The 23488-nt window shown below is 37.4% G+C and overlaps 1 protein-coding gene across 1 annotated transcript in view; it reads right to left on the bottom strand.

Annotated features, from left to right (window-relative positions):
- Window positions 1-23488, bottom strand: part of kank1a (KN motif and ankyrin repeat domains 1a) — a 75088-nt gene that overhangs the window by 50422 nt on the left and 1178 nt on the right. The window contains exon 2 of the mRNA XM_017695518.2: window positions 3728-3825. The gene's annotated coding sequence lies outside the window, so the exon portion shown is untranslated. The remainder of the gene's footprint in view (window positions 1-3727; window positions 3826-23488) is intronic.

Genomic DNA, 23488 nt, shown 5'->3' with positions numbered 1-23488 from the left:
CCAATGCTCACTTGCTGTGTCTCTTTATCTCTTTCACTCTTACACAAATACCCTTTCTAACTGGGGAATCCTCTGTGGGCCAGCAGTGATGGGTCTGCGATTTGTCTTATTTCAGAGAAGAAGAGAGGCCTCATGCTGTCCCATCTGTGGCGGGCACAGAGAGAGGGGCACTCTTAATCCTGTTTGGGAGAACTCCCTCTTGCATACTCTGTCTCTCCACCTGTTATGATCCCTAAGCCTTCCAGCCCTGGGGATCGTCTGCCCTTGCTGCTGCTCCGTAACAGCACTCCTGACTGGAACGAATGCAGCGGCCGCACAGAACAACAGCAGAAATTTTAATTGCTTCCTGTGATAAAATCAAGGAAGGCTGAGGGAGCCTCTACTAGAACAATACAAGCACAAGAAAGGAGTTAGAGATAAATGAGCCAAGTTACTTCACAAAAAATATTTGTCTATTAAAAATGAAACTTCATTTCAACAGACTTCGTTGCATGAAGTAAACCATAAAGGTATTTTTCTGTCATTTCGTTTAATATTTAATTTAGAAGCTGAATACATAAGAATAAGAGTAACATATGAATAACATAACTGTTCCAATAAAGGACAGTTTAATCATAAAAGAGGGAATGTCTTAAGATTTTATGTAGTGAAGACAACAGACTGAAAGTGCAAATGACAAATCTAGTACTGATATTATTCTTACTACTACTTTTTAAATTATTGTCTACTGTCTATTTGTGTGATTTTGTGCACTAAAAGTCGTTACACAATAATTTCCCAACCTCTTTTAATTCCTTAAATTTAAGGGATTGTTTTGTTTATATGCCCTTTAAAATGTTTATATACTATATCAATTTCCTAAGTCAAAAAAGACATTTTGTGATAAAGGTCCTTAAATGCTCAGTTAAATGTTTACTAAAGTAGTTTAATCTCATGTTAAAGGGACACTAAGCAATGTATGGTTTGGTAAAAACTACAATATAACTTTACTTTTAAATTTTCATGTACTCATTTCCACTTAGTTGCAAATGATCGGCTGAGACATGTTTGGGGTCCAAAATTGCCTTCTTTAGTTTAAAACTAAAATAAATAAATAAATAAACCTATTTGAAATTGTATAGCATACATTTAGCAACAATAATGGCTACGACAATAACCAACAAATCTTCTGAATCAAACTGTATTCTGGTCAAATGGGGCTCCTGGGTTTTAAGTATGTTTATGGTATTCTAAAGCAATAAGCCACAAAAAGCCATACATTGCCATGGTTTTCCTATGATGTGAAGCTTGGTGAAATCACTGTAACATACGAGTCTCAAGTGGCTTACTACTTTTCTAAATGGAAAAACTTGTGGCATTAATACATAATACAGTTGATGTGTGTGGTGATGTGTGTACACTGAGTATTCAATAACGGCTTTGAACGTTCCTCTGCTGTTCCAGCTCCACTTTAAAATAATCAATTCAGAGCACATATAGAGTTGATAAAACTGGTGGTGTCAAAGTCAATACGTAAATAATTTAATAACATGACAAATGTTTAACACCACTAATATTTCTTGACACCATTTAGGCATTTTCCTAGTTTGACCCTTTTGAATCATCCATAGTCCCAGCCTGAAGCCCAGCTGATCATGCTCTACTGCCATGATCTTATCTACTACTACAGGGGTTTTCTTATTATTACAGCACTGCAGGTGAAAGTAAATAAAACACTGATGCCAGTAACAGCAGCATGAGCACTGGAAGACACCTTTAGCAGACTGCGCTGGACAGTGCGCAAGGGAGAGATAAATCAACAGCCTGCAAACTAAGAAAAGCAATACCAAAACTGAAAGCTTCCGTTCCCCTTGAAACAAGTAGAAACATGCCAGCAATGTGTCTTTTCCACATACCAAAGAAGATCTACTTTAAAAAAAAGACGATAGGCTATTTTGTCCATATTACTTGGAAGCATTCTCATTTCTTCCAACAAATCATACAAACATTACATCAAATAAAACCAAATTGTGAACATGCTCTAATATTCACTATTTTCTCTCAATCCTGGATGTTAAATATCTACTGGAAAGTCTTCAGTACTTCATAAGTATAATTTTTTCAAGCATAATATAACATTCCCAGTTCTTCTGAGAATTGGTCAGGTGTGTGATCAGGCCCTGGCGTGTGGTTACACTGAAACATGCAGTGAGTGCTGTGGCTGACAGCGTGTCAAAAGCATCCGGACATCCATTCACAAAGCTAGCACGCTCACAATAGAGCTCTGTCTAAGACGGAGCACACTGAAACCGCAAACATCCCCTCCGACTAAAACTGACACCTACCACGCTTTTACACGAAAAGAAATAACGTGATCCAAACCCTTGACGTCTTCAAAAAACACTAAAGACATAAAAATGTGTTTGAAGACAAAATAACAAATGAAAAAAAAATGGAACATGGAAAATTTATCAGCTATATGATGTTTTTGTTCAGCGTTATATTAGCCAATTATGGCTAATAACATGTTCTTAACCCTCCAAGGCATAACACTGTACTACATTTTGTTTACATGTTTGTCCTCATTCGTAGTGTATTGAAACAAGCAGAGAAATCCTGTTTAAAGTGCAGATTCTGAACAGAAATTGCAGTTTAAAGTGTTTAAAGTGCAGATTCTTAACAAAGAAAACCCAACATAACGTATTACACATATAGCTAATTGATAGTGGTGGAACGAATCAAACAATAAACAAAACAGCAAAAACAGTTTGCTGAAACTCTGCCTTATGTTATGGTGTTAATGCTTTCATTTTAGTTTAGTTTATGATTATAAAAGCACAATATTTTAAAATAACACGCTGGTAACATGTTAATACGTTAGCCCCAAGATGCAAATACGAAGAGGGTTGCATTTCATTTCTGCTCTAGATTCTGAGGTAACGAAGATATTGTCAGAGGGTCTTCTTTCTTTGTGGGCTTGCTTGCTTATTTTTATTCTACTTACTGTAGTATAATCAGTATTGCAATGAGTATCTCTAGTCTGTTGAATGTATTATTCGATTCCACCTGTCGGTGTTGAACAGAGAGGCTCATACAAAATCATATAAAACGATAAGTTGTTACACTACACGTAATTAAGTGTGTAATTATATAATTACATTGAAACAGTACAGCAAATAGTAACAGTAATAGCACTAGACTCCTGAGTAGGTGTGACATTGCAAAAATATCATATCACGATACTTAAAAACATTTTCAAGCACACATCACAATACTTTGACACCCAGACATAATCTACTCGTTGGTGCTTCTTTTAAAAACTGCCACTAAAAACCCTGACTGCAACCTGTCTAATTAAATACAATCAATTTAGCTGTCTTAGCAATAACTTTGTTACTCAGTGCCCTTTAACTACTGACGATATCCATAATATGCAATGGTATATTGTTATTTTATTATTATTATGACATTCATGATAATGATGCATTTCATCTTCTTCTATGGGATAAATGCTTTACTCAAGGGAACGATGGCAGTAACTTCTGACTGGACCCTTGACATCTTAAGCCATAACAAAGTTCTCAGTCTGCTAAGCAGGACAATGTGAACTCAAGGACAAACATGTTATAGTTGAACACACATACCACACTGGAAAGAAAGAGTGTGTGAAACAACTGTAAAGAACCAGATAAAGCGAGTGAGAAGTTAAGGACAAACGGGTATACGGGCGCAGACTGAAGAGAATCACCTGTTATTGAGACGTGTGCGCCCACAGCTTTCAGAAACAAAGCTCCTCCAAAGAACAGAGCGAGGACAGGAAACTCTTTATGGGTCGACAGCTTTCGCCTAAGGAAAAGAACAAGAAGAGAAAGTCAAGTTGGGAGGGTGAGGTCATTGGTAGCACGACTTGTTTGACACTGAAAACAAGACTGAAATAAAGCAATGTTTGTTCAGAGGCATAATGGCTCTTATGATAAAGACGTTATTTGAAATGTCAAGCTCTACGGAGGTGTGGACAACCTGGCAAAAATATATCAATAGTGTTTATTGACAATGGTTTGTTAAAGTATTCTCAGAAATATGCTCGTTTTTTAATGTGTTGCGGTCTGAGGGGTGGAAGTTCATAGGCATTCATTTGTGTTCTTAGGCCTTGTTCTTTATGCATGGAGATTTCTTCAGATTCCCTGAATATCTTGATTATTTTTGGACTTTTTTGCTGATTTTTTTTTTGCTTTTGGTCAAAGTGATGAAGCTCGATCTAACCTATCCACATAGTATGTAAAACCCCATTTAATTCTAATTCTTGCCAAAATAAACAGATACTAGACATGTTTACTGTACTCCAACATTACAGAATGTTTGACATTGGGCTACTTTGGTAAAAATTTCTATTTTATTCATTTTACTCCATTAGTAAACCTACAGCCATAAATATTATTGTTCTTCTTAATGCTAATCCATGTAGATGTTATTCGAATTTCTACATTTAAGAAATGTTTATTGACCCATGGTTTCCATATTGGTGCATCCCTACCATCACATCTCTGAATATATGGTGCAAAGTCCTAACTACATCCACTCAAACACAGCCAATTATCCTTTACTGGATTGCCAACATTATGCCAACCCTCAAAGTTCTGCCAATAAAGCAGAACCTTAGACAGCTTAGATACTGATTAAGACATAGTGTTCTAAAAATATATAATAATAATGAAATGGTATAGAACCTTTATATTATGTGTAAGTTTAAAATGGCTGTTCACACTCACAAATCTCATTTATAAAAATGGATCTTACAGGATAATGAACTAAAAGGTTTTGTAAGATAGGAACTAAAGGTTTTTCTATGGCATTACTCCAAAGAAATCTTATTTGGCGCCTTTATTTTTAAGAGTGTTGGTGTTCTGAAAGTCCTGATACGTATAATATGCTCAGAAAAGTGCACTGTGATAAAACTGATACTGATAATGACAAACAGTGTCATACTTTCAGCATCTGACTTTAATCTGTCCTGACAGCCCTGTCTCTTCTTCTGGGGGCATTCTGAATGCCTGCCAAACAACAGCGCACAATCTACTGCAATATAAACAACTATGCAAGGTAAAATATACCTTAGTAAGCAAAAAGTTTAAAATGTTCAAATGGTAAAAAAGAGTGAATGTTTTGGAGAGACATTTCGCCATTGAGCGGTACGTCAAGAGGGGATTAATCGGCAGAGGTGGAGGAAGGGAAACAAAAGAACTCTGCGAGTATGAAAAATCACAGTGACAGGTTCTAAAAACTTTCCACAGGTATTATACTCCATTACATGCACTGCCACGAACCTAATAAGAGAGCACTAGGATATAAAGGGATGTGACATAAGAATGGATGCTGCAAGTTCCTGCACTGCATTTATTCTGAACTCTATATCAAGAGTGTTCCCTCAGAAATTCCTCAGAGCTCATTTATATTCTAGGGATGGACGAGTATCAACTATACTAATTACCTGATTAAATCCTAATACTTTGAAAGCCTCACAAATTTACCTCACTGTGTTGTATTTTTGACACTACTGTAAAGGCAACATAAATAGGCCTTCTCCACAGCTTCCAGCAGTGAGGCATATTTTCAGAAGTTGATCACTGATTTAAATGTGTTCCTGGTGAACTACTAACGGTGGACAATGAAACCAGCAAACAGCTACTTTTAGCACACTGGAGTAAGCTACTTCACAACAGACCTAGGTGATGCATTGATAACGATGCTTGTATCGGGTATCAGCCTGATACTAAGCCCATGTACTCGTACTCAGACTCAGAAAAATGCACCGATACCACCTCATATCACGTGGCGTAAGCCCAATTAGGGTACATCCCATGCTAAAGAACAAACGACTCAAGCTGATCGTACACAATGCTGTATTCAAACTTACAGTATGAGTTGAATCATACACTGTGTAACAGGCCTTAGACTTGATTTAACGGTTAAGGCACACAGCACTCATTTACACCACCAACTACAGTTACTTGTTATATATATATCTGACTTGGTATAAGCAAATACTTAACATGTATTCAGTCTGAAAAGAAAAAAAAAAAAAAATAGTATTGATGCATCCCTAGTTAGACCAATTGGAAATATGACAGTAACATGTGTATAACATAGGGGTGTGGGGAAAAACTTGATTCTTAGAGATATCGCGATACGGACATGTACGATTCTGGATTGATTTATAAATGTCAAAAATCGATTTTCTAAATATTTAATTTATAATGTAATGTCGACGGAATGTAAAAGGCAGAACTTGGAAGTGACTAAGTGCAGCGCTCGGACAGTCTGTGGTGGCACATGACAAAAACACACATGGATGAGCGAGAAATCCAACCGGCTCCCTCTGCATTAAAAGCCAGGTTTGATCAGGAGACACAACCCAAATGTTAAGAAGAGCTATTTTGTCCTTTCAACAAAAATCAGACCACCTTGGGAGACATTTAATGTCAAGTATGTCTCAGTGTGTGCTGATGTCCTAGTAAAGGCTAAAAAATATAATCAAGAGCGTAGACTTACTTTGCTCTGCTTAAAGCTTTAGCTCAGCTATAGCTGCTTTCCTCCTGTCTCCACCAGAAAACTTTTCCACCTTAAATTCTGACTGAGGCAGCGAATGTAACTGATGCACTATTTAAGGTGGAATGGGAAAATTCGAAAGAGAAACGACTTCATCTTCACAACTTTTTAGAAAGATATCGTCCATAAGAAAGAAGTCCATGTAACCCGGTGCTTTCACGCTATGTTGCACACATATGTTGTGTCCAGTCTCAAAAATATTTTTCTGACACAGTGATCACTACACTCTCTACAATGAGACCAAAACCAAAGTTATAAAATCAGTAAAAAAAACAGGCAGGACGGCTGTAACATGCGCTACGTGGACATCTATTACCACAGGATCTTATTTCAATCTAACAGTGCATTTTATCGCAGATGAGTGGTAGCAGTGTTTAATGTGCTCCAAACAAAAAAAACAAAACAAACAAAAAAAAAAGCAGTGAATGAAAGCCTTCTAGTTCACTAACCACATCACTACCATTTGATTTCTTGATAAAAGACATTGTAAGCAAATTCATTATGGATCATTACAAATAGTTTGCTTTAAAACTAAGATAGAAATAATAGAAATCCTGTATAGAAAAAAAGATGCATTGATAATCGTTTTATAATCGCATCGCCGTCCTCTGAATCGAATCGAATCCTGAGATGCTTAAAGATTCTGACCCCTAGTACAACACTATGAAATGGTCATTTCAATATAGCAGTCCAATAGGCATCAGTTTAAAACATTATGTACTACATTTGCTAAAACTGAAGTGACTTTACTACTGCTCTTTCTAAATTAATTATCATATTTTGCTTAAACTGGACAGATTTTATGCAAATGTAATGTAGTTTGCATAATTAAAATGTAAATGAAAGTAAGGATTAGTGATTAAAAACGTTGTTTCTTTCTCTTTCCTGTGCTGTTCAGTGCAGACGCATTTAAGCAGTTTGAGCAGCAGGAGATCAACATTGAAAATATCAGCCATGTGAACCCATTTCACAGACATCAAAATTATCATATAACCAATGCAACTATTTGAAATTCTTTGTGTATATTTCTGCCGATGCCTGTACCGAAACTTTCGTAAAATGTAGAAACTGGGACTTTCACGAGTCATCATTACAAAAAAAATGTAAACTTATTTTTTGTAGGATAACATGCAGTAAAATGAATAAAACAAATATTTTAGCAAAGCTGCCCGGCTTCGCTTAAACATTCCAAGCAATAATCTCCTGATACCAATATGTTTGATACAATTGTGCATCACTAATGAAAATAAATGTCTTTATTTGTAGCCAGATTTTTTGGTTTCAGACAAGAGCATAACTTTCAGTGCACCATTACAACAAGCACTAACCTTTAGCTGTTGGACCACAACATCAAGCTACATCGCTGGCAAAAAGCTACAATGTTGGCAAAAAAAAAAGTTATGACTGCCAAAAGTGATAATATTCCATGAACGGCTTCGCTCAGAATGATAATTTACACGAAGACTTCAACTGAACCAATGCTTTCCATTTTATTGACTCCATCAATTACAAAAGCAAATGTGGGCTAATCTTTCAACAGTCAGTTTGCATTTGTGCTTTCCTTGCCAGTGGCAGAAGGGGTCAGGAGGTCAATAGGGTATGATATTATTGGTGTGTCCTCATGCAGATAATGCACTGTATTGTTTAGGGAGCGGGCAACAGCACTGGAAGAACTCCTCTCAGCAGGAAGCATTGAGCTGTAATAACAGAGCTATGAGGAGCAGTCATTGGCATTGCGACCTGGAAGTCACCATTCCCACACATCAAAGCGGGAAACGCACATTTGATCCAGCCCTCAATTACATGAGACCTGAGTACAGAGGATCCCACAGGAAAAATCTGACCAGGGACATGTTAGCAAGTACACATTAGTGACTGAAATGTATGTGGAAGGGGATGGTGGGGGTATATCCCAGAGTAGGACGTCAACAGTCTAAGCCAACCAGATTATTTTTGCTGATTAATTGTGCATACGTTTAATAGTGCAAGTGAGTCAACAAGTCATCACTCCCTCGCCAAATTATAATGCAGATTTTTAAAGTAGAAAAATTAGCTCTACAGGCTTTGGAATTTCACCACTACAAATCTCTTTCCCAAGATTGTTGTAAAAACACATTTATTATATTTAGCTGGGAAAATAAGTAATTTTGAAAAATTCATAAATTAGCACAAAATTGTCAAAAATGGTATTAGTTTCATTATAAATGCATCAGTACCAGTTTTTTCTGACCAAGTAAGAGTACATGCTTTATGGTACTTGCCAATACCACTACCAATTCCACAATGAACTACTTAAAATAAAGTAAGTTGTAAGTGTAGCTTTTAATGTAAATAAGTGCAGTGACCCTTTTTTTTCTTTAAGGAAGCGCATTGTAATGTCTATATAATATTAGTCACCTTGAATCAAGCATCGGTAAAGGGGAACAGAATAGGTTTTGTTCTGCATCAGCAAAGCACTGCTATAGCTGTGAGCAAAGTATGTTTTATAGTTGTGATCCTATGTTCCTCTTTCAACAACAGTCTCTATAGTAGTGACAGCAGGAATCACATCCAAGGCTAATGCATCAGAGGAGCTCGAGTTTACTGACTGACTGGCCGAGCTGTAGCTGAATGTCCTCTATAGGCAAGTATACACTGTGAAGAAACCCTCTTCGGTCACTAACTCTATATCTTTGAACGGTCCATCACATACGGAAAAGGCCTACAATTTATATGTTCAGACTGAGCGAAAACACACAGCCCGACTGTTGTGCTGGAACATGCGTGCCCACACCACATGAACCGCAACCCCACAGATAGCCATCTCTGTGGACAATTTCCAGTTCATTGTTTCAATCCAAACAACTTGCTACACATCCAAGTACGGAGCAAAAAGGCTGAGAAACTGTTCTATAGCAGCTTTACTAACTAGTGCTACATTGTGCACTGAAACTATACCAAGGCAGATGACCTGATAACCATGGGTAAGAGAAAACAGTCTCATCCTATTTTACAAAGACAGTTCAACACGTCATCAATTCTTGTCAGTCAAACAGAGTAAGGTATACTGCCTGTGATCCTGCAAATGTCGTCTTTTCGGCTTTTGTTTTGTTAGCCTTCATGTGTTCAAGCATGTAGGGGAAGTGGTTGTGATTTTGTTTGTGTGTGCTTTACAACAGGCCAAAAAACAGGCCGTGTATGCCTGGCAGGAATTTGTCAAGGCAGAATGTTTAAAATGAGCATAACTTTCCTTCCAACTGCCACAGTGTCAACAACACTTTGCTGTTTAAGTAGCCTCTTGTTCACTGCTAGCTTGAGTTACATCTCAATGGTACCAGGTGGTTTTGGATACTGGTACCAGTACTTTTTGTACAAATATATGAGTACAAATAAATGAGCACAGTATCAGATAGATAGCCTATACCAGTATCAGTATCGATTAAATCCTAATTTTCATTATTTATCTACGGCAGTGTCCATCTGCGCCAAAGCGATCAAAAAAGCCTTAACGCCTTTTCATGCAGAGCTTTACAGAAAAAAAAAATACTGTGCTCTCTGCAAAGGATGTGTTAAATTATTTTTGATTGTTCATTTTTTTGACTGAATATGGATCATTATGTAAGTATTACAAAATCATTAGCATGCTGCTCTTTTGGGATTTGTGCAAAATCAGTATGCATATGTCCAAAAACCTCAGTCAATGCTTTGGCTCAATTAAATAATTCCATCCATAATTTCATTCCATCTTATTGTATAATGCTTCAGAGTTTTCACAAGCAAACAAAAGGTGACCAGCACAAAAACTCCCAAAGAGCATGAGGAACCAATACTCAAACTGGGAACCCAGCCTCCTCATTAATCTAAATGGGCCTGCTCTCATAAAATGAGTGAAGTCAGACAGTCAGTCTTGTTTCTCTACACGTAGACCATGTCCTTTATACATGGCACCCTGAGTGGGCTACTCCTGTGGAACAGGGCTCAGTGTACGACCTTGACACCCGAGGAATGCCTGGGAATGAGTTGAGTAACAGCATGCGAGGCTTAACGAATCAACGAGCACTCATCAAATTAGGAGTTGCATTGTCCACCGAAAGCACAAGGCTGACTGGTAAGACCCCCTATTTACCAGAGGAATGCAGACGAGTGTTTTGGGTTGGTGGAGCTGGAGTGGGGTCATGTTTTGGGTGTTCAGCACAAAATTGCTGAAATTAGAGAAGGATTGTGAAAACTAATTTGGAGCTTGTAGATATTTGTGCGCGAACATGAAGTAAGAGAAGCTACATGAAAGCTAGATGAAGTAATTAGCTTGCTCTTTTGCTTACTGGTGCCAGGTCTGCTGAAATTCATAAAGTGTTCTTAGCTGATCAACAACAAATTATGTCTCCTAAACAGCTGAACAGTAAATATAGGTGTGAGGCTATTTACTTTATTGCCATTTAGGATAACAATAATGATGATGAGCTAATGATGTGAATGATATAAAAGCTATACCCTGCTTTTTTGTGACTTTACAGCTACTTTCAACACTATTAAATCCAAAATAACAAAATATCGTGAAAAATATTTTATTTATTCTGTTGTAATATATGATGAATATTGAAATGGTCTTTAGCAGCATACTAAACAGGTCAGATTACATCACTTAAGTGTTATTGTCTTCTCAGCACTTTTGAGTATTGGTCGAAAAATATAGTCCTCAAAAGAAGTATTTGCCAGAATTCGTCACTCATCTGTGTCTGCAAAGAAGGTCCACCTGCCAAAAACTCGAGGTTGAGGACTTTTTAATTAAGCCATCACACTGTGGTCCCCTGAGAGCACAGCTGTAAACAGACCAAGCACTGTCTTCCACAAGAACCAACACAATGTCCATAGTAGGTGGACATTAGAGGTTCAGCCTAAAAGGGCTGCCCTAATCATTTCTTCATCTATAAAGAAGCAAACAAGCAACATACAAACAAAAAAGATGGGGGGGAAACGAGGAAAAATTGGTCTCAGAGCTGTTCCTTTAAAATAAGCTGTTTTTCTTCTGTTATGCCTGTACTAGGACTGTCCCCAACTTAAGTTAACCAGATTTTTGACCAAATGTCAACTCATCATCCTCCAGCCCATTCCAAAAGAAAAGCTAATGCATAAATAAATCATTGAAAAACACTGAAGAACTTAGAACTAGTTTGCACCTTAGATGGAAGTTCACTATACATGTTACTGAAAAAGTTTTTAGTACACTTTCAAAGTACGTACAAAGTCCTTACAGGAAAGTCCATCCTCCAGAAAGTTATATCCAGTCATGCAATTTAATGGACACGAACCTAAAACAGTCAGCCAGACTAACATTTCAAAACACATTTAAAATGACTGGTAAAATCTGACAAAAAATAAATAAATAAAAAAATATCACATGTATTGTTTGTGGTGACTGGTTTAAATAATACACATTTAGTAATAAATAATGCATAATGCAGGCATTTTTCTGGTTGTTCTGGCTACTACACAAGCGCATGACTCCACAAAGGGGCTTTTCCCACTTACAACTTTCCATAATGCGACTGCCATGTTACGAGGGTTCGAGCCATCACATTTACATTTCAACCAGTGAAATTTACATATAGATTTACTAGCTACATAATTCAAAGTTTCATTTTCAGAAATATCTACAGTTTTAACTATAATTAACTTTTTAAACAAAACTAAAGTAAATAAATAAATTGAATTACTTAACTGGCAGAATCTTTACCAACCAATAATACTACAATTTATTAGTTAACTTGCCTCCTTAAAGGAGACAGCCTAGGTTTACACACTGCTTAAAATGGAGAAAGAAAAAAAAAAAAAAAAAAAAAAAAAAAAAAAAAACTAGTGCTCTTTCAAAGAGTATTCCATACCTGCTATTTACATAGCAGGGACAAGGTCAGGTGAGCAGAGATTTGAATAACACCCATAGATAATAACACCCTCAATAGAATTTGGACAGCAGCACATCCAGAGAACAGCACACGTTTGCATGTCACCTAGAACCTGTCACTACACCAATCATAGTCTTGGAAACCATATGTTATCACTATAGAGCAAGACGGTGAAAACCCTGTAGAGAAAGCTTTCATCAGTCCAGCTGAGAATGTCTCAATGCACACTAATTTCAATAAACAAACTAGGCTGATTGCAGGAACACGTCCCTGTGGGCCACTTTAAATAAGGGCACAAAAAGGTGATCTTTTTCCAGTAAACACATATTAACATGTGAGAAAACAGTAAAACAGGAGTTGTTATTAGTATGGAAACTCTTTTACAAAGGCATACCTGTCTTTATTTGTGAAAACAGAAACATGAGAAGCGCATTATAGGCTTTAGTAGAAAGCTAGGCTTCACTGTAGATTTGTTATGTAGCTAAAGACTAAAGTCCTGACAGACAGACAGACTACAATAAGTTCAATAGCATCTGACTAGCTATCAGCTATCAGGTAAACACAGTCTTCTACCTGAAAAGAGGTACCCTGAAAAGGGGTATATTCAGTTTGTTACCTTTTGTTAGGGCTTCCGCTTTCTAAGCCGTCGCAAAGACTTGCTCAAGCCTGAAAACAGAGCTGTGCATGAGTACTTGAGTAGTCTGTTAATCATTCCAGATGCCAATACTCAAATACCATTTTTGAGTATTTTTTTTTTTTTTTACATTCAGTCAGGAAGGGAGGAATAAAACATTTGTTTACACAGGGCCATGCTTAAACAGGGCTATGAACTGTGACACGTTTGCTCAGATTTGCAATTAAATATAATGTTACTTTGCTAAACAACTGCCTTAACATGAGCTTGCTTCCTAAGATGTGTTGTCAAGGATATAACAAAGAAGTCTGAGGCAGAGTGTGGCTGTATCTTTAGCAAGGCTACTCAAATATCAAAAGTCATAACACACACACCTATTTGAAAACTCCTAGACTTCTGTCTACATCAATAAAGTAATTTGTGAGCAGGCATAAAACTTCACATAAGACTAAGGTTTCTTCTTGGGCTTTTGGTTCTACATATAGCATTAAAATAATCCACTATAGCATTTGACACTCCACTGTGTCTTTCAGCTGTATTTCAAAGAATAAGTCTAACTCTCATGATGATTCCTATGTCCGCCAACAAATTAGAAGCTTGGCCACATCATCAGGAGATGACAGGGCTGAATGCTAAGTGTTTTAGACTGTTAGGGCAGACGTGTGGCGTTAAACCTCGGATGGTGGCATGAATCCATGCTGAATCTTTCAATTTCTTCAACCCCTCAGTGTTTAATTGGAGACCGTTTCTCAGACGTCTGCAGGATATAAACCATGCATTCCAACTATTACCACAACTAGTGGCAATATTCTACTTACCAGAAAATAAAAGGCTCAAAGTGCAAAACAAGTGTAATCAAGGGTAGCAAGCGGAAACAACTGCTTTAGCGCAGTGCAAAGACATAATTTAAGAAAAATGAACCTTCAGTTTGAGGCTTACACCAATGTGTACACATCAGTATCACAAACCTGTCGAGAGATACTTTTACATGTTCTCTCAAGACCATTATTTATGGTCATATGGAGCATGAGGAGTTCAAAAGGTATAATACAGAAACTCTCTATAGCAGTAATGTGGACAAGAAAGGAAGGTTGGTTCACATTTTTGTTTTGGTACGAAATGCAATGCAAAGAGCAGAGAGTCCTGGACCTAACTCTACTTAGACTAAGTATTAATACTTAAACTGGATTCTACTGTTTAGCACGGTATAAACATGGTATACCCAAAGGGACGTCGAGTCTGAGGCCAGCCGACATAGAGCTAATAGTACAGGGGTAATTTGAAGAGGCCATCTGGGTGTAAGAGGCAGAACCAAGTGAAACCTGAGGAGGCTGGTGGCTACTGGGTTAAGTCATTCAAATAAACCTAGCTTCCCACAGCCCTTACAGAATGCCTGCCTTTAAACTAGGCCTCTCAAGATAACTCAAATAAACGTGATTATTTCATTTTTAAAAAATCAATTAAAATTTATGCTTTTTGAATTTGCAATGATTAGTTGATCACTTTAATGATGATAATGCATATTTTAAAAACTATTTCTGCTCTCTGACAGTATGAAACTGAGCAAGTAATTTCCAAATATTTTTAATTGAAGCACTTAAGTATCAAAAGGTTGACCATCCTACTCACTCTTCTAGCCCCTTTTGAAGATTTTCCCTCTTTAAAACGTGAGAGCTAACCATCTTTCCAGAAATGTTATAACTCTTTAATCTGTAAAATAATTACAAAAACACAAAAACAACAGAGGGCCAAGTTTCTCCCAAGTGCTGAAAACCAAGCAACTTCAGGCAGTGATTTTTCTTTGCACTCACAGACTTAATCATAATGAAAGCAGCATTACATATAATTTACTTAATTTAGAAGAAATTATGATGCTTGTAGCTCTGCTGCCTTGCAAACACTGGTTGCATGAAGCTGAACACACCCTAAAAAGCTTAGACTGAATGGCTTCTTCCTCACTCCACGCAGAAGGATTTAGTTCATCTCAATGCTCTGCTTTTTTTTTTTTTTTTTAGAAATATTTCTTTTTGGACCTGCCTGTTCCTGCCCAAACTTTGAAGCCTAAAATGCACCAACTCTATTTGCACCCCAATTGCATTCCATTCCCCTGTGAATTTAAAGGCAGACTGCTGGGGAGGACTTCTCCTTTGACTGTTTTCTCAGCTCCATTCAAACCTTCAATAGGAGGCAAGAATTGTGGTACAAAAAGCATCACTTTTGAGGTTAACAACTCACTGGGTTCCCTGCTTGGTTGCAGTCTCTTGCTCACCACCTCATGTCTTCAGAGCAATCCACCATGAAGGCAAAAACACTCAATTATGGCAGGCCTCGTCAAGCAAGAAGTTCCTCGCGCTTCCCAGGGGCAATCTTTTCAGAGCAAGGTTCAAAAGCAGCACATTTGAACAAGTTCTACGCAGCAGCTCTGGTGGCACAGACCCAAATCCACAGTGCCTGCTGTGAATCACGCTGCATGGGAACGGTATAGATGTCTGAAAACAGAGGGGGCGTCATTCATCCACTCCTTCGGAGAGTTATGTTCTCAGATCTCATTAACAGTATGGATCCATCAGCCTTCAGATTTTACTGCTGTGACATGTCCTTCACTCATGGTTCCTCATTTGGTTTCAAATTAAAGACCACCAATATCAAAGATCAATTGCTTTTCTTTATAAGTAAGTTTTGCAATAAGGCATTTTGTTTAAAAAAAAAAAAAAACATTTTAATGTAATGCTTAGGAACAATCCCTAAAGCATTAAAGATGTGAAACATCTGAGTGATAAGCAGGAACACATTATTCAAACCTGGAATGAAAAACAGTTAGAGATAGGCATGCAACCATGCCTTTATATGCAGTAGACAAGTTAAAACACACCTAAATGCACAGTAGCTTTTGTAGACACTTAACAATATCAAGCCGTCACAACAGGTTAGCTATTTTGGGCTTTCCTGCTGTTCAAAAGGTTAACCCATCTTTTCAAAACATGAAAGGCATGCAATTAAGCTTGCAAAAATGGTGACCATGGAAGAAAAGGCTTAACATCATAAAAAACAAAAAGGCCTCTGTGAGAGGTCAGAAACATTTGCCACGTGGGAGTTTTCCTGTGCATGGTAGCTGATGGAAGACGTCTCTCAAATGCAAAGCAAAGACCACTTGGTCATGGCAAAGAAGTGTTTCAGAAAGGAATCTGAAGTTATATCATCATAACTATAAAAGCCTAACAATGAGAATGTGTTGAAGAGAGAGGACCTTCATCTGAATAACAACAGATCTGCAAAATAAGGGCAACATAATCTTATCGCAATTATATTGATACATATTACAACTGCAATATACTAAGACAAAACAGATCCTTACTGCATTATTTAACCATAATTATTTATAATTTGATTTGAATGCCTCAATTTATTCATCTGTGATTGGTCAAGATGCTCAAAGCACACAAAACATGCACATTGTAGAGGTCATTTAAATTATGGGCTGACGCCAATATGTGATAATTTTCATGTGTCTGTCTGACAATACTGATACTTTTATAGAATGCAGAAGTAGGGATTAGATCCAGTAAAACGAATGAAATGCATACTTTTTAGCACCGTACTCCAGCACTGTTTAAACATTCTGCTCTTGCAGAGTATAATAAATACACCATCAAATAGTGGTTTGAAATATTAGGTCAAAACTAAACATGTGCTTCATATTAGTATGAGATGACTGATATTTAACATCAACATGCAACATAATTCACTGGTAAGAGGCTTATTTGTATATTGCAGACTTCTGAAATATCAGTACTGTGAAGGTCGATACTGCAAAAATTATTTAAAACCCTGACTGGCTATTCACATGCCCACCTGTACAAACCTCTGTGTACCAGTTTTAATCTATTCAATAAACACAGTTCCCCACTCTGCTATTACAAGTCTTTAAGAGCCAGACAGTTGTTGGATTACAAAAATAAGTGTGAAGTTCATAGTATCACATATTTATAAGATATTCAGAATTTTCCTCTTAAGCCTTTAGAAGCTAAGAAGTCAGCTATCCTCAAGTTTTTGCCAGCAGATACCACTTAATTTCCCAGGTGTCCGTTTTAGTTGTAGCTCTCTTTAAAAAAAAAAAAAAAAAAAAAAAAACCACTCACCTAATGCTACAAGTCATAAAAATAAGCAGGTCTGCAGGGTACTGTTTTTTTTCTGTCCCATTCCCATCCACTCCTACAAGATTTCATACCACTCCTGCAGAAAATTAGAATCATTTGTCCCGCTCCAACCTGCAACTGAAACACTTTGGTCTGCTCCTGCCTGTGCCAGTACTAACATCCAATATTTGATATTAGTCTATTCTGAAATACATTATTGAACGTACTGTTGAAATAACAAGGTAGTCATGGTCATCGGGTTCACTGTGAAGTAACTTCACCAAATGCCATTTATTCCCAGTAAACACAAAGCAAGAATTAAACTACAGAATAGTTATTTTTGATGTTTTGCTGGACTCGGCAGCTGTGACCATCAAACTAAAAGCTCTTGCATCTCTGTGAGCCAAAATAATTTGCATGTTGTATGACTGGTTGCTTTGCAGCCATCTAGAATGACTTCATTCATTTGAACTGTTTTACCACTATCATTTCTTATATATATATATATATATATATATATATATATATATATATATATATATATATATATGTGTGTGTGTGTGTGTGTGTGTGTGTGTGTGTGTGTGTGTGTGTGTGTGTGTGTGTTTTAATGATAGTTATACTTTTGAGGGCCATTTATTAATTTCTGGGATTTTCTCTTAATGCATGCTTCATCCTGCTTCCTCCTGCAGCAGGCTTGTCACCCCTCCACTCCCATACACACAACAATGAAAATAGTCATAGTAGACAATTCATCACCACATTAAATGACAAAATACACAAATCTCTCTGAAAATAGATGTTTGGCTTGTGATATTAATGCAGCCCTAGCTTATAACCTGTATGAGTTTGGAACAAGACAACAAACTAAAAGTTACTGGAGTCTATTTTTAAAAGCTTGAAGTCAAAATCAATCTTCATAATGTCCCAAACATCCAGCTGTCTTGAGTATGCAGCTGGATGCCTTCAGCACACATCAGCTAGGGGGGAGCGTGCGCTCTATGACAGCTCTCTAAAATGAGAAGTGGACATGGAAATTAGACAAAAGCCTGGCCTTCATTTCAACAGATGTCCTTGACAGGAGCTTCACTCATACAAATCAACCACTCTGACTTCAAAGCTAAATAAGAACCAGCGGGAATTCTGTTTTCCTGACAAAAGGGACTTCACTCAAGCCTTTCCGGACACAATGACCGCAGTAAGGGGGCTCTGATGTCACAAAGATGGGTCGTTCACTTTAACTGCATGTCCAACCACCTCAGTGACAGCCATTGTGTTCACCAATTCATAAAGTTTTGTGTAAGAACATAAACAACACTGATTGGCTCCATTTGGCAAAAACTGAAAAACTGCCAACATCTGCAGACCTTGGCCTTAAGACATTCTTTGCTCAACAATGTAACCATGATCCTGTGGCTAAATGGTGAAACCTAATACATTATTGAGGATACCAACTTTCCATTCTTATGCAGTCGGACAAAACACTAAACTGCACAGACAACAATAAAGCCCCAGCATTAAACAGGCCAAAAAAGTAAAAGCAATGACACTAAAGAAGCATTATCGTCTGCAGGCTTGTCTGGGACTTGGTAAACCTGATCATGAAAGCTTCTCTCACAATAGTTTACTGTAATGTAGAGCAGGGAAATATTCTCTAAATGTTTGATGTCAGACAACAGTAACAATATACAAACACATTTTTAATGTACTGTAGCTTCAATAAACTTTACTCCTCTTGAACCAAGTCTGCTTGAAAGAAAGAGTAAACAAGGTTATTTCACCTGAGTTCTGTCTGGAAATATGAGGATGTAACATACCTCCAGCCCTTTTCTTCAGCTTTAGAGTCACCGATTTGTTTTTGTGTAAAATCATAGACTGTACAAACATCTTCAAAACATGTTAGACAACAGCAAGAGTCAGACAAACATAGTTTTTCCTTTAAACCTTCAGTTAATCATCCAACCAAAAGTGTATATCAACCCACTGGATCCATTTTACTGCTAATCTTGTAAATCTAGCAAGCGCTGAATGAACAGGTTGCTTAAAAGTCCTGCCAAACCTTTGATCGTCTAAATAATCGTTTCCTGGCCTGGTTCTAAGCCCATGGTAAAAGCTCTTACTTTCTACTGATTACGCTGAATGTTGTCACTGCCAGTTAATTACATCAGCAAAATGACATACAGAAGCACATTGTTTAAATGAAACAAAAAACACTCTTATTTTCACAGAATAAACTGAAACTGTTTTGATACAAGCTTTTACCCACAGCTGAGAATCTGATTCTATAGGCCATTTTACAGTGGTTCATGCCTTTATCAGAACGCTTTCTAAAAGCTGTTAAACACATCCAAACTCAACAGCGGCCATAATAAACAACCGCTAAAAAACAACTGTTCTTGATGTTGCGTCCCTTGTGAAAGATTGGTAGGTTATATGAGCTGTGTCAGCGATACTACATCTGATGTACTATCCTCAATTTCTTCAAATGGGATCATAATAAATATAGCAAAAAGCAACATGGTTACATATTTACTGTGAATATCGCTGTCTACATTCATATTCATTAAGGAGGTCAAACAAGTCCATCAAGATGTTTGCAGGGCTAGCCATGAACCTGACAGGTTCACTAGTGCACGACTAGTAACTTGAAAAGAAGTAGAATCAGGTTTCACTCATGACTGATGAGCCATAATTATTCACTAATTATTGCCACTCTCATGCAATGGGTGAGGTCCCAGTAAGAAGCTTCCAAACATATTCAGCAGATCATAGTGAAGGGAGCAAGCACAAACATGAGCCGATTTGTTTATACATAACGTCCACCTCTGGCAGAAGTAAGAGAACTCCAGAAGAGAAAAGGTGTAGACTTGGGATGCACAATTACATCGGAATCATGCTGAACAAAAATTTATAAGTATTGAACAATCATTTTGTCTAATCCAGATTTCAAACCAGTATTTGATGACATTTATTGCACTCCAGAACAGCAGAATGGTTAGATGAAGCTGGGCTACTGTGATAAAATGTCTATTTTACCACTTTAGTGACAAATATAGAAATTCATGTTAAATTTATCCCTAATGCTTCCTCAGGTAGATGCGGTGTCAACTTCTATATTTTCTATGTTAGACTGTAATATTAGTAATCGCAGGGGACAATGATGTTAACCATATTTTTACTATATCTCAAAAAACAAAACTCATGGTTCAAAGATTACAGCCACAATTAGACATCACTTCTCCAAAGTTAGAAGTGAAAGATGCACTGCAAAAATATCAAACCACATCAAAACTCCCTCTTTAACATGAATGGTTTGAAACAGGGCCTTGATAAGTCCTCTACACCAAACAGGGAAGACTATCCATTCCTAAAGTCATGGTAGCAGGGTTGCAGTGATAGCAAGAAGGCAGATTAGATTTGCAAACAGTTCCAAGCAGCAAAGTGGAAGTAATTGCCCCTGGATAAACGGCGAGCAGAAGGGTGGCTTTTATAGCTTGACAGCGAGCCAGAGGTGACAGTTCTGGCTTGATCTTTGATCTCCATGTGCAGAGCCTTCTCAGCAAGGTGATAACTTAAGGCAGCCTTGAGCCATATGTCCCCTAGCACCCAATCATACAACCTACTTGTAGTCAAACAGAACAAAAACACTGTCTGTAAACCAAGTATCTGACATGAGTCTAATGTTTTTTGGCCCTGAACTTTACTTTGGAACTACTGATGCCCAGGTTTCACAAAAACAGCCCTGTGGGACGAATGTTGATAATAAACACCTATGTGCAACTTAAACTAGGAAGCTGAGAAGGAAAGGAACATCTTCAGTTCTCAGGTTTCAAAGACAATCATCCTGCTGTACAACAAGCAGCCTGAAACAATTAACCATTTTAATGTACAGCTACTGTGATGGAGCACAAGGTCTTGCTCCCCCCCCCCCCTTCTGTCTCTCCACCACATCATACCACTTTCCTTCCATCTCTCTTTACAGCATGGCCACCCAGTGACTGGTATTATTGAGCAGCATCATACTTCTTTCCATCACTTTCTCACAAAACAGAAGCACTATGGAAGCAAATAAAGGAAGATGTTTCATTTTCACCAACATGGTACTTAACTCCTTATTTATGTCCTTGATGAAAGCAGTTTATACAGCTTTTATACTAAAAATAGTGCTTTAAAAGCATCAGTATCCTACATTTTTCATGTTGTTTATTTTTTCCACAAAGGTCCACTTGTGATGTTTGTGTGGGTTTATATGCCAAAAACATAATTCATATTTACACAACCATTTTACAACTTCTCTATATCCCTTACAGTGGGATACAACAATATTTATCAGCAGAGCTGAACTGCGTCACATTATGTCACAGTATGGGTTTCTGAGCATACTGTGGATATCATCAGTACTTCAAGAACAATGACCAACTGTGTTGTCATTGTTTCAATACAAAGAGAGCATACTTAGTCCTGTTTAATTCGATTTAGTGCAGTGCAGTATGTGAAATGTTGAATAAATATTATTGCATTCAAAGTTCTTGACAGTATTTTTAACGTGGCAATAATTGTTCATTTTTCTATCCAGATTTGCTGCCCTATATTGTTCCTTGTTTAAAAAAAAAAAAAACAGTCTAGGTTGAAACATCACATATAACTTCAACATGAATGGGTGAGGCTAAACTGCTGCATGACTAAGAGATGCATGTAAATGTGCTGGTTTTCATGTCATCCCACAAAGTGAATGCAAAACAGGCTATATCTGCAGTTTAGTTCCCATCTGGACTGTAAGGATGAGGGTACTTTTTAAACCTTTAACCATGTTTATATACTACAGGAAACTCATTTTTCAAAAAGTGGGGAAAGACTGGTTTTACACACTATGGGCCCTATAAAACCCCCGATAAAAGAAAACAATTCCCAGCACGGGAAAAGTATTACTTCACTGAGACCAAAAACATCATACAACTGACGCCCTGTGGATGAGCCAATGTTCAATCTAATCTTCCTCAAAAAATGCACCATCACAGGTTCAATACAGCCAGTGTAATTTTGAACGTGAACTTATTCCATCAACTCTACTGTGAGAAATAGGCTAAGTTTGCAGAAGACAACACAAAATTGCCTCCTGTTGAAATCCTTGATGAGGGGATCCAAGAAAAGACATTCAAAAGGGAGAACACAGTCCCATGCTTCAGATGTGTGTAACAGAGGCCTCATTTCACTGGCGATGATATTTCTAACTTGCTGACAATTCCTTTCACCATCGCATATAATGATGCTTTTGTTTCAAAAGGGTCTCGCACACTGTATTACAGTTTTTTTCTGCCCAAGATGGAAAAATAGACTCGCCTAAACTGCACCACAGCATATCTAACCAAGGTCACAAAACAACAGGACCTTCACAGAAAACTGACTTCAAAAAAAACTAGTGGCAAATATGAAGCAAGTGTATTAGAGGAGAACTTTAGAGAGAAGCTTTTTGAGAAGAGAAGCTTTTGAGAAGCAGCAAAGAGAAGCCATGTTCTCTTACTTTCTATCATACTTACAAACTCTTTAGCTGAAGGTCAGCATTGAGGACAAGTGAAAACTTCCTGACATTAGAGCAAAGAGGGGACAACCCTCAAAATTACATCCTCTAGAGGGATTAGAAGACTTTAGAAGAATTCCCAGGGCATTCAACTGGCAGTCATGCCTTTCACAACAGTCATTAGGAAATTTCTTCTTACACATGGGAACCATTTCGAAATGTACTGGTTGTGCTGGGCAATATACTGATCATACTTTTATACCATGATATGAGCTTCAGGTTAAGTGGTATTTTCAGTGATACATTAGTTAGCTATTGAGCATACTGACATGGTTATTTTCAAGTTTATTTTGTTTTTTAAGTTCAATTTTCTCATTTATTCATGGTATCGCGCATCTAGCAGTCGACTGCATTGTATGTAATTTGCTGGGTGCTCCAGACTGTTTTGAAAGAACAGCTCTAAATCCATTAAAACTAAATAGATTACACACTTTCTGAGAAATTTTGTGATTGACTTACTTTTTACCATACTTTGAAGGGCTTTGTTCTGTCTCATTTTGAAGGGAAATTAAACTGATTTTTCTAAATTTCTGCTAAATTAAACTGAAAGATGTAAAAAAAAGTGATTGAGTGGTTTGATATGGAAGGCAAAGCTGCAGAGAAACCACGCAATTCAGAATTGGTCACAATGGTGGTGATAGGAACCAGATATCGGTAGAGTGTAAAGCTGCTA

This window comes from Pygocentrus nattereri, chromosome 20, assembly GCF_015220715.1.
Source record: "Pygocentrus nattereri isolate fPygNat1 chromosome 20, fPygNat1.pri, whole genome shotgun sequence".
Lineage (NCBI taxonomy): Eukaryota > Metazoa > Chordata > Actinopteri > Characiformes > Serrasalmidae > Pygocentrus > Pygocentrus nattereri.
The sequence above is the reverse complement of the archived record's forward strand: the minus strand, read 5'-3'. Positions and strand labels throughout refer to the sequence as shown.